This window comes from Leucopleurus acutus (genome assembly GCF_964270905.1).
Source record: "Leucopleurus acutus genome assembly, chromosome: 6".
Lineage (NCBI taxonomy): Eukaryota > Metazoa > Chordata > Mammalia > Artiodactyla > Delphinidae > Leucopleurus > Leucopleurus acutus.
The window spans coordinates 75,434,356-75,443,659 of NC_139149.1; the positions used below are offsets into that span (position 1 = coordinate 75,434,356).

The 9,304-nt window shown below is 40.7% G+C and overlaps 1 pseudogene across 1 annotated transcript; it reads left to right on the plus strand.

Annotated features, from left to right (window-relative positions):
* Positions 1–1,314: 1,314 nt before the first annotated feature.
* LOC309963287 (endonuclease V-like) lies at positions 1,315–2,372 on the plus strand (annotated as a pseudogene). Its single transcript has one exon. The product of its transcript is annotated as an endonuclease V-like (transcript).
* Positions 2,373–9,304: the final 6,932 nt, after the last annotated feature.

Here is a 9,304-nt window from a genome sequence, read left to right on the forward strand (position 1 = left end):
TCACAGGGGTGGAATAAAATAAATCTTTGTCCCTAGCTGTGGAAGCATCAATAATTTTCACAAACAATTTTAATAGGGTACTATTTTAATCTAAAATATCAGTTAAGGACCTAAAACCAATGCACAAAAAACAATATTTTCTTTTGACTTTCAGGTGTACATACAAAAATTTGTAAATTATTGTTACAGACTTCATTTAAAATAATTTATATATAAAAAAACAACTGGGGACTTCCCTGGTGGTGCAGTAGTTAAGAATCGGCCTGCCAATGCAGGGGACACGGGTTTGAGCCCTGGTCTGGGAAGACCGCACATGCCGCAGAGCAACTAAGCCCACGCGCCACAACTACTGAGCCTGTGCCCTAGAGCCCGCGAGCCACAACTACTGAGCCAGTGTGCTGCAACTACTGAAGCCCATGTGCCTAGAGCCCCTGCTCCGCAACAAGAGAAGCCACCGCAATGAGAAGTCTGCGCACCACAAAGAAGAGTAGCCCCGGCTAGCCGCAACTAGAGAAAGCCCGCGTGCAGCGACAAAGACCCAACACAGCCAAAACTAAATAAAATTAAAAAAAAAAACAAAAAAAAAACTGAAGCACTTAAGAAAATCACTGTTTAATGGCTTGGGGTTTCGACAGAAAACTGATTCAGGGGTACAGCCTACTGGATAATTCTGAGATTGCAAAGGAAAAAACTGTCATGGGAGTTTTAACATTTAATATCATTCTTTTATGTATTAATTTCTTTCCATGTTTCTTTATAAGGATGGTATAATGGAAACATCATGAACTTTGGAGGTTCAAGATCTTTCTTTGCCTTGTGACTTTCCTTGCTATATGACCTTGGGCAAGTTACTCAAGCTTCAGGTTCCTACACTGTATAATGGGGTAACACAATAATTACTAGCCAGCAGAGCTATTATGATAATTAGGAAATAAAACATTTAAATTTCCAGCATAATGTTGGACTTATTGCAGAAACTATGTCCTTTACACACACACACACACACACACACACACACACACACACACACACATATATACCAACAAACATAAAAGAAAAAAAAACTCTGTTTCTGACCTTTCTATACATGTTCCCTAAACTTAATTCTGCTTTGAAGCAACATTTACCAGCACATGTGGGGACTCCATGTTGGTGTTCCTCTGCATTTTGACTTTTGATAGTTCTATGCTTTAAGTTCTATGAGTTAGGGAAAACCAGGCAGTGGAAGAGCCTCATCACCTTTTGCTGGTATTAAAACTTAATGATGGGGCTTCCCCGGTGGCGCAGTGGTTGAGAGTAAGCCTGCCGATGCAGGGGACACGGGTTCATGCCCCGGTCCGGGAAGATCCCACATGCCGCGGAGCGGCTGGGCCCGTGACCCATGGCTGCTGAGCCTGCGCGTCTGGAGCCTGTGCTCCGCAACGGGAGAGGCCACAACAGTGAGAGGCCTGCGTACCGCAAAAAAACAAAAACCAAAAACCAAAAAACTTAATGATGGAGGGCCGTGCCATGGCCCGAAAGGCGGCTGGGAGGCTGCCAGAGGAAACACTGTCGCTCTGGAAACTGGAGCAAGTCCTGTTAAAGACCCTTGTCGTGGACCGGGACACGGAGGCGTGGCAACGAGACCCCGCCTTTTCAGGCCTGCAGAGGGTCGGGGGCGTGGACGTGTCCTTTGTGAAGGGCGACGGTGTCAGCGCCTGTGCCTCCCTGGTGGTGCTCAGCTACCCTGTGCTCGAGGTGATGTATGAGGACTGTCGCATGGTGAGCCTGACAGGCCCCTGTGTGTCAGGCTTCCTGGCCTTCCAAGAGGTGCCCTTCCTGGTGGACGTGGTACAGTGGCTGTGGCAGAAGGAGCCCCGCCTCATGCCCCAGGTCCTTTTTGTGGATGGAAATGGGGTGCTCCACCACCGAGGCTTTGGGGTGGCCTGCCACCTTGGTGTCCTCACATACCTGTCCAGCATCGGGGTGGCTAAGAAACTCCTGCAGGTGGACGGGCTGGAGAACAACGCTCTGCACAAGAAGAAGATACGGCTCCTGAAGGCTGGAGGAGACTCATTTCCTCTGATGGGAGGTTCTGGGACCATCCTGGGCATGGCGCTGAAGAGCCATGACCACAGCACCAAGCCCCTCTATGTCTCTGTGGGCCACAAAATGAGCCTGAAGGCAGCCGTGCGCCTGAGCCATGGCTGCTGCAAGTTTCAGATCCTGGAGCCCCTGCACCAGGCTGACATCCGCTCCCCACTACATTCGCAGGACCCTGGGAGTCCAAGGGGCCCCTGCTTTGCGGCTGAAAGGAGCAAGAGGCACAGAGGCCAAAGCCGTGCCCCCAGGGAGTCTCAGAAGAGCCCGCAGATTTAGAAATTATCCATTGACTTTCTGCCATGGGGCTTGAGAGTTCGTCCCCTCTCACATAGCCTCTCATACACTTTCCTTCCACCCATCTTCTCATTTTCATTGAATCAGAATTCAATGTCTGCGTTATTCTTTCTTTGCACATACTACTCAAAGCTGAGTAATGTAATGTGATTACATCTCCTTTTTTGTACAACCTCTTATTTTTCCTGCACTTGATAACTGCCTCATGTTTTGGGTTTGGTTTATTTTCTCTGTATCCATTCCTTATCCCAAAACCCTGAAATGGAAATATAAATTGGTACATTAAAAGCATCAGGCCATCTTGAATGTATTTTTTCTCAGAGCCTGTGGTAGCCAGCTTCCAAGATGGCCTCCTGGGGCTGGTGTAGCCCTATGGCCACACTGAACCTGGTCCATCTGTATGACCAATGGAGGTGTGGGTGTGTGAGGGTGTGTCACTTCTGATACTAAGCCTAAAACACATTGGGAATTTTGTCTGGATGGTGCCCCCTTCTTCTCTGTCCCCCCTCATCATTCAGTTTGAGAGAAGTCAGCTGCTGTGTTGTAAACTGCTCTGTGAAGTCCACATGGCAGAGAACTGAGCCCACCTGCCAGTCACCATGTGAGGGAGTCATCTTGGACAGCCTCCAGCCCTGCTCAAGCCTTTAGATGCCCCCAGCCCTGGCTGTCATCTGACTGCAGCCTCAGGAGAGACCCTGGGACAGAACCACCTAGCCAGTCTGCTTCCAGGTTCCTATCTCACAGTTTCCGAGTATCTCACCTTTGTTCTGGAATAATATTTTTATGCAGCAGAACATAACTAATACAGAGCCACTCCTCCCATAAAAACAAACAAACAAACAAAAACCTTAATGATGAAATGAAGCATCTCAGCTAAATACTTTCCAGTAAAAAAACTCTTTAAGTAGAAACCATACTCAGCGCCTTCAGTCAATTAATTCCCTCTGTTCATTCTCAGAGAAGACACTTATAAATTGATCCTTATCTAAGATCAACAACAGAAAATGAGATCACATTAATGTCAAGGCCCAAACTGTGATGTTTCTGGACATGCTTAGGAACTCACATCTTGAGTTCTTCAAATCTCCCTGTGATTCGTGGAGTGTCCATGGTGGTCTCAAGTGTGCTTGGAAATGGGTTCACTCATGTTTTCAGCTCTGGCTTCCTGGTCAAGCAATCCAGAGTTGTGATTCAGTGATCTCCTGTTGGGCCCAGGGATCTGCATTAAGAGAAGTACTCCTGGAGATTCTGAAGAAAGGCATCCTTTTTTTTTTTTTAACATCTTTATTGGAGTATAATTGCTTTACAGTGGTGTGTTAGTTTCTGCTGTATAACAGTGAATCAGCTATATGTATACATATATCCCCATATCCCCTCCCTCTTGCATCTCCCTCCCACCCTCCCTCTCCCACCCCTCTAGGTGGTCACAAAGCAACAAGCTGATCTCCCTGTGCTATGCGGCTGCTTCCCACTAGCTATCTATTTTACATTTGGTAGTGTATATATGTCCATGCCACTCTCTCACTTCTTCCCAGCTTACCCTTCCCTCTCCCCGTGTCCTCAAGTCCATTCTCTACATCTGCATCTTTATTCCTGTCCTGCCCCTAGGTTCTTCAGAACCTTTTTTTTTACATTCCATATATATGTGTTAGCATACGGTATTTGTTTTCCTCTTTCTGACTTACTTCACTCTGTATGACAGACTATAGGTCCATCCACCTCACTACAAATAACTCAATTTCCTTTCTTTTTATGGTTGAGTAATATTCCACTGTATATATGTGTCACATCTTCTTTATCCATTCATCTGTTGATGGACATTTAGGTTGCTTCCATGTCCTGGCTATTGTAAATAGTGCTGAAATGAACATTGTGGTACATGACTCTTTTTGAATTATGGTTTTCTCAGTAGTGGGATTGCTGGGTCATATGGTAGTTCTATTTTTAGTTTTTTAAGGAACCTCCATACTGTTCTCCATAGTGGCTGTATCAATTTACATTCCCACCAACAGTACAAGAGGGTTCGCTTTTCTCCACACCCTCTCCAGCATTTATTGTTTGTAGATTTTTTAATCATGGCCATTCTGACTGGTGTGAGATGATACCTCATTGTAATTTTGATTTGCATTTCTCTAATGATTAGTGATGTTGAGCATCCTTTCATGTGTTTGTTGGCCAGCTGTATGTCTTCTTTGGAGAAATGTCTATTTAGGTCTTCTGCCCATTTTTGGATTGGGTTGCTTTTTTTTTTCATATTGAGCTGCTTGAGCTGTTCGTATATTTTGGAGATTGATCCTTTGTCAGTTGCTTCGTTTGAAAATATTTTTTCCCATCTGAGGGTTGTCTTTTCATCTTGTTTATGTTTTCCTTTGCTGTGCAAAATCTTTTAAGCTTCATTAGGTCCCATTTATTTATTTTTGTTTTTATTTCCCTTTCTCTAGGAGGTGGGTCAAAAAGGATCTTGCTGTGATTTATGTCAAAGAGTGTTCTTTCTCTAAGAGTTTTATAGTGTCTGGCCTTACATTTAGGTCTTTAATCCATTTTGAGCTTACTTTTGTGTATGGTGTTAGGGAGTGATCTAATCTCATACTTTTACATGTACCTGTCCAGTTTTCCCAGCACCACTTATTGAAGAGGTGCTGTCCTTTCTCCACTGTACATTCCTGCCTCCTTTATCAAAGATAAGGTGACCATATGTGCATAGGTTTATCTCTGGACTTTCTATCCTGTTCCACTGATCTGTATTTCTGTTTTTGTGCGAGTACCATACTTTCTTGATTACTGTAGCTTTGTAGTATAGTATGAAGTCAGGGAGTCTGATTCCTCCAGCTCTGTTTTTCTTTCTCAAGATTGCTTTGGCTATTCGTGGTCTTTTGTGTTTCCATAGAAATTTTAAGATTTTTTGTTCTAGTTCTGTGAAAACTGCCATTGGTAGTTTGACAGGGATTGCATTGAATCTGTAGATGGCTTTGGGTAGTATAGTCACTTTCACAATGTTGATTCTTCAATCCAAGAACATGGTATATCTCTCCATCTGTTTGTATCATTTTTAATTTCTGTCATCAGTGTCTTATAGTTTTTTGCATACAGTTCTTTTGTCTCCTTAGGTAGGTTTATTCCTAGCTATTTTATTCTTTTGGTTGCAATGGTAAATGGGAGTGTTTCCTTAATTTCTCTTTCAGATTTTTCATCATTAGTGTATAGGAATGCAAGAGATTTCTGTGCATTAATTTTGTATCCTGCTACTTTGCCAAATTCATTGATTAACTCTAGTAGTTTTCTGGTAGCATCTCTGGTAGGATTCTCTATGTATAGTTTCACATCATCTGCAAACAGTGACAGTTTTACTTCTTTTCTGATTTGGATTCCTTTTATTTCTTTTTCTTCTCTGATTGCTGTGATTAAAACTTCCAAAACTATGCTGAATAATAGTGGTGAGAGTGGGCAACCTTGTCTTCTTCCTGATCTTAGTGGAAATGGTTTCAGTTTTTCACCATTGAGAACGATGTTGGCTGTGGGTTTGTCATATATGGCAAGTAAGGTAAGTTCCCACTGTGCCTACTTCCTGGAGGGTTTTGATCGTAAATAGGTGTTGAATTTTGTCAAAAGCTTTTTCTGCATCTATTGAGATGATCATATGGTTTTTATCTTTCAATTTGTGAATATGGTTTATCACATTGATTGATTTGCATACATTGAAGAATCCGTGCATTCCTGGGATAAACCCCAATTGATCATGGTGTAGGATCCTTTTAATGTGCTGTTGGATTCTGTTTGCTAGTATTTTGTTGAGAATTTCTGCATCTATGTTCATCAGTGATATGGGTCTGTAGTTTTCTTTTTTTGTGACATCTTTGTCTGGTTTTGGTATCAGTGATGGTGGACTTGTAGAATGAGTTTTGGAGTGTTCCTCCCTCTGCTATATTTTGGAAGAGTTTGAGAAGGATAGGTGTTAGCTCTTGTCTACATGTTTGATAGAATTCACCAGTGAAGCCATCTGGTCCGGGGCTTTTGTTTGTTGGAAGATTTTTAATCACAGTTTCAATTTCAGTGCTTGTGATTGGTCTGTTTATATTTTCTCTTTCTTCCTGTTTCAGTCTTGGAAGGTTGTACTTTTCTAAGAATTTGTCCATTTCTTCCAGGTTGTTCATTTTATTGGCATATAGTTGCTTGTAGTAATCTCTCATGACCCTTTGTACTTCTGCAGTGTCAGTTGTTACTTTTCCTTTTCATTTCCAATTCTGTTCATTTGAGTCTTCTCCCTTTTTTTCTTGATGAGTCTGGTTAATGGTTTATCAATTTTGTTTATCTTCTCAAAGAACCAGCTTTTAGTTTTATTGATCTTTGCTATCATTTCCTTCATTTCTTTTTCATTTATTTCTGATCTGATCTGTATGATTTCTTTCCTTCTGCTAACTTTGGGGTATTTTTTGTTCTTCTTTCTCTAATTGCTTTAGGTGTAAGGTTAGGTTGTTTATTTGAGATTTTTCTTGTTTCTTGAGGTAGGATTGTATTGCTATAAATTTCCCTCTTAGAACTGCTTTTGCTGCATCCCATAGGTTTTGGGTCATCATGTTTTCATTGTCATTGGTTTCTAGGTATTTTTTGACTTCCTTTTTGATTTCTTCAGTGATCTCTTGGTTATTTAGTAGTGTATTGTTTAGCCTCTATGTGTTTGTAATTTTTACAGTTTTTTTTCCTGTAATTGATATCTAGTCTTATAGTGTTGTGGTCGTAAAAGATACTTGATTCAATAAGGGATCCATTTTTTAACACAGTGTGAAAAAAATCTTGCATTAGGAGCACTGCCCTGAGATCCAGCAGAAATCAGTTGTTCTGCTCCCACTTGCTGTAACTACTTGAATAGAATTGAGCAGTACTCTACATTCAGTGAGAACTCTTCACTGGTTAAGTAGAATATCACTTATAATGGCCAGGGGGCACTGTGGTTCAAGTTAAGTGTCCTTTTGATTCTAGTGTGGCAAACCACAGTGATTTATGAGGCTCTTGCTACAGTAAAAGACCACTCTTGAAGGGGACACTATTCCTTCCTCCTTATCTGCTGCCCCAGTGTTATAGAGCCAGATTGTTGAAGTTAGCTCAGGATTCAGCACAGAGTGTTGCACAAAGAAGTCATTCAATAAATATGTATTGAATGGAATCCTTGTGGTGCTATACTACCAGTTATATCAATTGATGAGTTTAATTGGAAGATAAATTTATTTGGCTTTGTAGTCATGACTAAGAAGTCATTCCAAGACTTGGGTTCCCATCCAATGTAGCTCTACTCCAGGTAACTCAGGACTAGGAGTTTGGGGAAGTTTGTGCCCTGATGTGTATTTTCCAGATACAGCTTTGTCTACACACAATTCACTTATGGTAGCTTATCAAAAATCACATTCCATCAACATTCGTAGAGTCAGACTAGGGTTTGGGTGAAGTTCATGTGAAGAGGAAATTTATTAGGACTCCATGTTTTGAGTAATTGTATGGGGATTAGACAGGTACTGTTATTAATGGCCAAGTGTTAGAGAATAGTGTTGGTAGGGTTTCTTTTTACCTTGGGCAATACTTATTAGTGTTCTTAAAGTAATGTGGACTGACTTACACAGGTCACATGATAATTATCCCTTACTCCTAATCAGTAAATATGTATTGCTTCACTCTTGATGGCTCTAAAAAGTCTGTAGGTCATGGGTGATAGTGCCTTGTCTTCCAGAGTCACAATAATACAGAATTATTAACTTTTATTTTCTTTCCCAAGTCAGGAATCTGTGAGAGTGATGTCACTCAGATAAACTCTGACTTGGGCTTCCCAAGAACCCATTTGGAAAAATGCTAGCCTACAAAAACTAAGAATGAATTACAAAAAGCAGTTTGATGGAAAAAGTATGGTTTTAATCTATTTAAAAAAAGAGTTTAATAAACTTTCACCATATTCTCCTATTTGCTATGAATTTTAAACCACATACATTTATTACCTACTTTAAATCATTGTTAATAAAGAAATATAATTATAGAGATGTTATTTATAGAGTATTTGCTTTTAGGAGTAAATGCTCAGAATTATGCAACTGTAGAAATAAAAACTTTTTATGGAGTCTAGTATGAGAATTAGGTATTATGCTATTCTAAGTTCTTCCTATGCCATCTAGTGGGAGACTCAAATGGTTTTATCTGAGTTTTGTGTAGATTATTTACCATCAATTTTTCCAACTTTTCATTTGTAGCAAATCAACTACATTATACCTGGTAAATGGTACATTTAACAAATTATTGGTTGAAAATAAAACTAAAGCAGATAAAACAAAGTGTAAAGGCTGCCTTATGTTGCAAATAACTTTATGACAGGATATGTTCACGTTTGCAGCTCACATCACTAATGACACCAGTGGGAGATTCCACGGTTACAATATAGGTCATTACTGCTATTGGTAGATCATTATATTATGGTATGATGACACATCCTGATTTCTTCAGCCAAGAATATCCTAAGGACAGAATTCCTTGACTTAATAGACTATAATGCCTTTTCACAAGCTATTTCCTGTCCTTCCTCTCCTCTGCCTTTCCCCCTTCTCTGCACGATGAATTCTGACTCAACTTTCAAAAGTCCTCTAATATCATGTCCTTTGTGAAACTTGCCTTTTGTCATAGTCTGCTTGCATACAACACACAGACACACAGATGAAAAGACACACCCACAGGACTAATTGGTCACTCCTTGTTGCATCCAGAGTACCTTGTTCTCACACTTTTGCTACCTCATTAACTATTATGGTTTTCACAGGTAGAGCAGTTTGACGACAAGGATTGTGTCTTCTTCATCTTTGGATTAGACACCATGAGTGAATGAATGAATGAACAAAAGTCTTTATATAGTCAATACTACTGCTCATTTCTCTCACTTGGTTGGTTACAGAACCAC